The sequence below is a fragment of the Melospiza melodia genome, chromosome 7, assembly GCF_035770615.1.
Source record: "Melospiza melodia melodia isolate bMelMel2 chromosome 7, bMelMel2.pri, whole genome shotgun sequence".
NCBI classification, from domain to species: domain Eukaryota; kingdom Metazoa; phylum Chordata; class Aves; order Passeriformes; family Passerellidae; genus Melospiza; species Melospiza melodia.
The window spans coordinates 792894-801475 of NC_086200.1; the positions used below are offsets into that span (position 1 = coordinate 792894).

General features: G+C 46.9%; 1 pseudogene; it reads right to left on the minus strand.

The window, feature by feature from the left end:
* Window positions 1-441: 441 nt before the first annotated feature.
* Window positions 442-1559, minus strand: LOC134420584 (cytochrome b-like; annotated as a pseudogene).
* Between the last annotated feature and the right edge of the window lie 7023 nt (window positions 1560-8582).

An 8582-nucleotide genomic window follows, 5' to 3' on the forward strand; every position in this document is an offset into this window, starting at 1 on the left:
CACGGAAGCCCTGAGTGCCAGAGCCCACTCCTATCTGCCTGACTGGGGTGTCCAGGGCACCTACACTGGAGCGCGGATACTTGCATGTATATACCTAGCTGCCCCTGTGGCTACAGACACCCCCTTTTTAGCTGAACGCCTTGACAGCAGCTTTACCAAACCAGTGGCATCCTAATGCTCTTTCTGTTTCAAAATCAGAAACTCAGTCACTAAGAAAGAGCAGGAAGACATACAAAAGCCAGGTAAGGATACACCCTAACCTAAGTAGAGAGGAAACATCTACTTACTTGTGAAATGTGTCATAAAATAGGCACCATAAGTAATGCCATAGGCAGAGAAAAGCAAAGGAGCAATTCACTCAATCATTTTAACACTGCCCTGCAAGTTTGCAGGCTGTGCTCACACAGTGGAAAAAGCAAGGCTCCTGTGAGTGTGCAACAGCCCACTGACAATTGCCTCAATCAGAGGGAATAGAATTAGAATGATTGTGAAGTATGTGAATGAGGCTAGTTGGCCAATGATGATGAAGAGGTGTCCTACTGGCTGGCTGCCTACTCAGGTTAGGATGAGGACATTGGCGACTAGGGTTCAGAATAGGATTTGTGATAGGGGGCAGAAGGGTATTGATCATAGTTTTGATGTATGTAGTAGTGGGGTGAGGAATACGACCAGGATTGAGGCGGCTAGAGCTAGTACGCCTCCTAGTTTGTTTGGGGTGGATCAGAGGATGGCGTAAGCAAATAGGAAATATCACTCGGGTTTGATGTGAGGAGGGGTGACTAGCGGGTTGGCTGGGGTGAAGTTTTCTGGGTCACCTAGGAGGCTGGGGGAGAATAGGGCTAGTGAGATGAGTAGGAAGAGCATTAGTACGAATCCTAGGATGTCTTTGATGGTGTAGTATGGGTGGAAGGGGATCTTGTCACAGTCTGTGGGAATGCCTAGCAGGTTGTTTGAGGCTGTTTCGTGGAGAAAGGTGAGATGGACGAGAGTAAGGCCTACGATGATGAAGGGAAGGAGGTAGTGGAGAGCGAAGAATCGGGTCAGTGTGGGGTTGTCGACAGAGAACCCTCCTCAGGCTCATTTGACTAGTGTTTGCCCGATGTAAGGGATGGCTGACAATAGGTTTGTGATTACAGTAGCTCCTCAGAATGATATTTGGCCTCATGGTAGGATGTATCCTACGAAGGCGGTTGCTATGAGGGTTAGGAGGAGGATGACTCCAATGTTTCAAGTTTCTTTGTTTAGGTATAAGCCGTAGTAGAGTCCTCAGCCGATGTGTGGGTAGATGCAGATGAAGAAGAAGGAGGCTCCGTTTGCGTGGAGGTTGCAGATGAGTCAGCCGAATTGTACGTCTCGGCATATGTGAGCGACAGAGGAGAAGGCTAGATGGGTATCTGCTGTGTAGTGCATAGCTAGCAGAAGACCTGTGACGAGTTGAGTAATTAAGCAAACGCCTACTAGAGACCCAAAGTTTCATCATGTTGAGATGTTTGATGGTCGATTAGGGCGTTGTTGATGATTTTGAGGATTTGGTGGTTTTTACGAAGGTTGAGGGCCATTGGTTATTTCTGTATGTGGCTACGAGGATGATGAGAATGGATAAGGCGAATGATCCTAAGTAAGCTTTGATTAGGCCTGAGTGGAGGTGGTGGCAGTTTTGGTTGCTGTAAGTTGTAGGCTGGCTAGCCTCTCTGGACCTACTATTTTGTATCAGGAGAGGTCAATTAGGTGTGATGCGATGTTCTGTCCTCCTTTGAGGAAGTTGGTTATACTTAGGCGGTGGGATAGGGGGTTAAAGTATCCTAGGGATGTTGAGAAGTTTGTGAAGGGGGCTTGTTTTGTGAGGATGAGAAAGCTTTAGCTTGGACAACAGGAGCAGGAGCCTCGTGAGGGGCCTTCAGCATCTCCTCAGTGCATCCAAATATTTGAGCCACTTTTGGAAATGACTTTTCCCCCTTTTTTTTTCTTGGGTATATATATTTTTGTTTGTTTGTTTGTTTGTTTGTTTGCTTGGAGGAAGAGGCTGTTCATTTTCTTCTTCTCCCAGCTGAAGTTCTTTTCATCATTATTTTCTGCCCTTTTATAGCACTGGGACTGGGTCTGCTAGAATTTTAATTTCCAAGGTATCACTTCTGAAGAATGCAGAAGTTTTGCATGAGAACACATCATTCTGTGCAGGGACCTTGGTGCAGAAGGAACTGTTGTGGTTCCAGGCCAGCCAGTATGGCCTTATACATCACTTTGAGCTTAGTAGTGCCCATGCCTTTTTGCAGCCCAGGGAATCAGTGTGTGTTGTGTTTGGGAATTGAGCAGGAGGTCAACGCCCTTGCATTCCAGCTGCTCCTCAGAGGTCACAGGAGCTGGAAGGGGCTGGGCTGCATTTCTGATTCCAGCCAGTTTAGCTCCACCAGTGTGGTCGAGTCCAAGAGAAGAACTTGCCTGAGCACACATGCACAAAGAGTGCAATTCCCAGTGCAATGCTCTGGGTCTGATCCCTTTCTGTAAGGACCTACATGCTCCACATTCCCCAAGAGTGTGCTTTTTTGAAGCAACAGGAGAGCAATCTCAGGATTGTAGTTGAGTGTGGCACTGCTACCAAGTTCTGATATCTGTAGCAACAGAGAGGACAGTAAAGAGAGATTTCAGTAATGAAATCTATCTATCTATCTATCTATCTATCTATCTATCTATCTATCATTTACATAATTGAATCTTCCTGGCTCTGGTCCAAGGCAGTTGGAGGTGCAAAGCTCACCTAAAGCATCCCTTTCTGGAGAGGATTTAAGACATGTTCCCTCGACCAATTCTGAGCAGGCAGAGATGTTTTCCCCTCCAGATATGGTGGTTTTTTTTCCCCTCAGAGTTGCTTCCCTCCTCCAGCCTCTTCTGCCCTCAACTCCCCAGTTAATTCTTTAAATTTCTGCCTGTCCTAGAGAGGTGCAACAATTCCATGTTTAGGTGGTGTTTGGTGACTCTGGTCACACATGCATTATGTGACACATGGTTTCCTTCACTGGCATCCCCAGGGCTGTGTAAGTGCATTCGTTCATGGGGCCTTAGGAGAGTCTTCTCTTTCCCTCAGCAGCAGCAGCAGGGAGCAGTGGCAGCGTCAGGACGAGGAGGAGGTGGCTGCCCTGGCCCTTTGCTCCCGGGCCCCAGGCCAGGAGGGCTCTGGCTGCAGCAGGGCGCTCTTTGGGCAGCCCCTGGCAGCCTCTGCACGGAGCACGGCACGCTGCCCCGTCCTGCTGGTGCCACTTTTCTTCAGCAATACCCTAGCTCCTCTTCACAAGGAAAAAACTCCAGCAATCTAAAAAGAGATCATTCAAGTACAGTTCTACCTGCCTTTGTATTGTAGTTCAGGGCATGTGATTTTTTGTCTATAATTTCATGATTTTTATGAAAACATGCATTCATATCTGCACATTTTTGTGGTTTTAATTATTCATATACCTAAACACTGTGTTTTAAACCCTTGATTTAATTTTCAGGTAGTATATTTTAAAATGTCACAAAACAACACCTTTTGGGTAGTTTTTCTCACTCTTAAAAAAAAACCCATAAGCCATTTTAGTCTCTGTCTCTCCAAGTTGGTTCATATTGGTCTATTTTAAATCAGAGCTGCAATACTTTTATAGGATTTAGAGAGGTCCAATGAAATGCACACCAGTGATTCCTCTTGTGGAATATCATGGCCCTACCATAAAGCCTCTATTTACTTTTTTTTTCTCTCATTAGCTCAACTGCAAGCACATGTTTAGTTGCAAACTTACACAAGATGAGCAAAATCAAAATGATGTGATGGGCCTTTGGGAGCTCCTTGTTGATCTTTCTGCTTCTTCAGCTGAGCAAAGATCTGATCCAGGGAAAGAGATTGCACTTAGTGCTATACAACCATTTGGCTGGAACTCTGCTGATTTCTAGGAACAGCTGGAGGCCTCTATCTCCCCAGGATGTTTTGGCTGAGCCAAGCTTTGCTGGGTTTTGGCTGCAAATACCATTGCCCTTGCTTTCTTATATCCACAAGTACCATGGCTGGGCAAAAACTGCCACATGGGCCATCTTCCAAAGGCATTTTGGTCTGGAGTTTGTGAATGAACAAGAGCCTCATCCACTTCCAAAGCACATGAAAAAAATCATGAAAGAGAACCTCCCATCCTTAATGAACAACTGACAATTCACAAGTGGATCTAGAGCTTCTTTACGCAATGAAAAGGAAGGCAATCTTCCAATGGAGTTGTGCTTTCACGAGTTTTTCTTCTGACTCCCACTCCCAGCTGGCACTGGAAAAAGTCACATCTCTGCAAGCGTCAGTGTCTTCTGTCTGCCATCAGTTGTTTTGCTGCAACAATCAGAACAGGCATCAGGCTGGAGAGAGGCTCAGCTGATGCTAGCAACAGGAGCTGCCCCAAGGAGAAAAAAGACATGAACTTTTACCTCCCAAACCCATCTCCCCAGAGGCTCAAGCAGGATTCATCTGGTTCCCAGAAATACAAAGAAATAGGGCTGAGAAGACCCTTTGCAGCTATGTGTTCATGCCCAAGACTTTGCTGATGCCATTTGGGTTTTGCCTTTTTTCTTTTCTGTCTTTTCTGTATTCCTTGCACATCAATTTAGAGCTCTGTAGGCTACTCGATTTGTGACTACTTTTCCCAGTCCTCTTCTATGGATTTTGCCGAAGCAGTAAGACAAATTTCCAGAGCTCCAAGTGCCAGGGGGTAGAAGGCCCCAGTGGTATCTTGGTTCTTCCTGGGACAGACCCCTGCAGGGAGCTGGTGGACTCACCATCCATGCAAGCCTTTAAAAGAAGACTGGATGGGGCACTCGGTGCCGTGCTTTAGTTGAGGTATTAGGCCATAGTTTGGACTCGATAATTTTTAAAGTGTCTGTCTTCTAAGCCAGTGATTCCGTGATTCTGTGACTGACGCAGCATTTCCTGCAGCCCGGGAAAGGGCTGTGGGGGCCCTTGGCCAAGGACGGGGATCAGGGCTCATGGCAAAGAAGAAAAGGGCTCAAGGCGAAGGCTGACAGGGCAGAGCTGCCCCAGCCCGGCCCAGAGCGAGCCTCACGTCCTCCTCCTCACCCTGCGCCCTCTGCGCTGCCCTTTGCGGCGCCGGCGGCTCCTCTCGCTGCAGGGCTCCAGGGCGTGCTGGGGGCCGGGCCTCTCGTCTTCGGGAAGCGCTGGAGTCTCGGAGGCGAGCGGCTGCTGCTGTGGCCAGCAGGGGAGAGCTGTGGCTGCGGCCCTGGGCATGGCGAGCTGCCGCTATGGCCGGCTCCTGCCGCGGCTCCTGCCTCTGCTCCGGCCTCTGCTTCTGCCCTGTGCGCATAGATACGGCCGAGGGCTGGCCGGCAGCTCCCTGCCGCTCCGCAGCGGGCCCGGCCGGGCTGCTGCTCTCTGCGGCCTCTGCCCGCCGCTGCCGGCCCCGCCGCGCTCCCGCCTGCCTCTGCCGCAGCCAGGCCCACACGGGAGGCAGCACATTGCGGCCGGCTCGGAAAAGCCCTGCCCGCAAACCGCCCACCACAGCCTTGGCTGCAGGGCACAGGCTGCCGGCGTCCTCGCAGCTGCGAGCCGGCCCGGGTCGCCTGCCGGCCTCGGCCACAGCTCCCGCCTGTGTCTCCATGGCCGCGGCTGCTCGGCACAGCGGGCTGAGCACAGCCAGGGCCAGCAGCAGCTCCTCACGGGCCCAGGCTCCAGGCACTCCGAGCCCGCCCAACCCCGAATTCCAGCCCTGAGGGGCTTGGCATCCCAATGCATCCCCTGGGGACAGCAGGGTCGGCCGCTGAGCTCAGCCCATGGTGACACCACCAAGTGACCGATGGAAAATTCACCAAATCCTCATCAGAGACAAGGGAAAACTGCCATGGTGCCTGACACCCTGAAGCAACTGCCAATTCCAGATCACTCCATCCATGTACGAAGAGGCTTTTGCATTAAAGCAGAATAGACTTAGCAAAAAGGAGGGCAGGAACAAACATCAAAGTTATTTGGACTCATTCTTCTTGTGTCTGTTAGAAAGGCCAAGAAAATGCACTCCTTGCTCTTCTGACACAGCTCTCTCTGTTCACGATGTGCGGGCAGGGAGTGCTGATGATGTGCAGGAGCTGATGCAAGGGACAGGGACGAGGATGCAGCAGGCACAGTGCCAAGCTGACAGAGGGATGATCTCTGGCAGTGGCACTGAAGGACTTTCTGAATCAGTGGGAACAGCCTAAAAGGATCAAAGATCTCCTCCAGGGTTACCCACCAGCAACATTATTAGAATTTATTACAAAACTGCAATTCCAGAAACTGAGATTGAAAACACCTGCTGTTGAAAGAGTCCAGAGACAACTAAAACGTTGGGAGTGCAGTAAACATGGTTTAGGGTGTCATCCCTGGATATGTATTGTTTGCACACTTTGCTTTAACTCATGGTGGAGAGTAACTAAGAGGGAAGAGAAGGAGAAACAATTGATTTGCTTGCTTTGCTATAGTTATGTATTTAGACAGCTATGTATAGAACGCATTGCTAGTGATTTTTTTTAGATACCAATGAGACTGGGAGACGGGACCCTTCCAGGAGCAATTGGATTAATAGAGAACTTAGATCAATTGGTTCTTGCCATATTGGCTGTAGCACAAATAAGAGAATGAGCAATTTATAATATTATAGACCAGTGTCTCATAATCGATAGTTGTTGTGGAGAAGAAGTCTATATATCACATCATAAGCGCATTCCAGGGGCATATTGGCCTGGCGAGTGTGCCTATTGGAGGCTGCGATTTAATGCACTTCTTGCACTTGAAGTAGAAAATATTTAGTGAAATCTTATTGTGGTTGACACATCCCTGAAATTTTGGAAAATACAGGTTTATGGTATTCCAGCCTAACCTTTCCCCTGTTCTTGTCGTTTTAATTATTTCTTCTTAACCAGCCAGAACTGAGAAATGGCATTTAAGAGGGGACAAGCAAACTGTGGGGCTATGGGTACCAGAGAAACTAAAAACACCAGTGACTAGATCCCTAGATATTACCTTTGCTACTGAGAAGACTAGCATCTCGGCCCTTGGTTGCAACCCAAGGGGCCTTGAGAAAGGTAGAAAGGTAGATTTCCTAAAGAAATCTATTATTTTATTTTCACTGTGATCATTCTGGTACCCTGGACGGTTGGCCAAAGCCAGAGAGCCACACCTGACAGAGTTTCATCAATAAAAAAGCAAACAGGGCAAAAACCAAGTCCCAGCAATTTCAATATTTCTGACTATTGCAATCACCCTATGAAGATTAAGGACAAGATGGGATCTGTGTTTGTGACACACCCATATGTTAGTTCTGCTTGCTACAATCACAACCACTTTATAGATGTTTGTGTTAAAGAAAGAAAGATGCATTGGGTAGGGAAAAATTTAAACTATAATGGATGAGCTCCTCATCCCCATGGTAATCAGATTTGCCCCCAGTATGAAAAGTTCTTTTGTTTTGAAAGAAATGATAATTGAAATGATCCAAGTATAAGCATGGGAAACCAGGCACTAAGAGAAAAATTGAAAGAGAAAATAAAAGAAGAGAAAGAAACAAAGGAGAATAGAGGAAAGAACAAGAGAAAAGTGTCAAAAGAATTGGCTGAATTGTATAAATAACTTAAACAGCACTACAAAGATTGGAACCTGCCAGCCTCGAATAAGAATCTGTTTGTGAGGTTGATGCAAGAGATTGCTACAGAATTGGGATTATCCAACTGTTGGATTTGTGGAGGTCTAAAAATAGCTGAAAAGATGGCTGTGGAAAAGTGAGAGCTTAGCTCCAGAACAATTTTTAAAATGGAACCATAGCCAAATTTCTAGAACATTGAAGAGACTTGAAAGATAGATTCTAAGCTATCAAGTAATTGAAATCATTTGTATAACTCAAGAAGGAAGAAAATGTAATAAAGTAGTGGGGCATACTCCTTGTAAATCCACATTGGTGGTCAATATGGATAATTGTTCAAAAGTTTGGTGACCTGAAACCCCTGTTGGATATTAGAGACCAATAAAAAATAAACTGTGAATGGGATGAACAGATTGATTTATGCTGGTACAGAAGTCCTGGAGCTAACCCCTACCAATCTATCAATGGCTCAGGATTGGTCATGGGGATATAGGACCCTAATTTGCCTGTTGAATCGAGTGATAGGGCCCCAAGTAGTAGTGGAAGTGGTGTCAAATCACACCACTGGTGCCTTAAAAATGTTGGCCAGGCAATATACACAAATGCGGGCATTTGTGTACCAAAACAGGATTGCCCTAGACTATCTGTTAGCAGAAGAAGGAAGAGTTTGTGGGAGATTTAACAAATTTTACTGCTGTATAGAAATTGAAGATTATGGAGAAGCTATCACCGAACCTGTGGAGGAAATTAAAAGGGTGGCTCATGTGCCAGTACAAAAGTGGAATTCAATCTAGAAAGCAGATTGGTGAGATAACCTCTTTGGAGGTGTTTGGTAGAAAAAGTTAGAGTTCATGTTGTTTTGTTCAATTTTGAGACTTTTGTTTCTGCCTTGTATGATTCCATGTTTTATTAGGCTAATTCACTCAGTGATTCAGGAGATGCAGATTACAATAA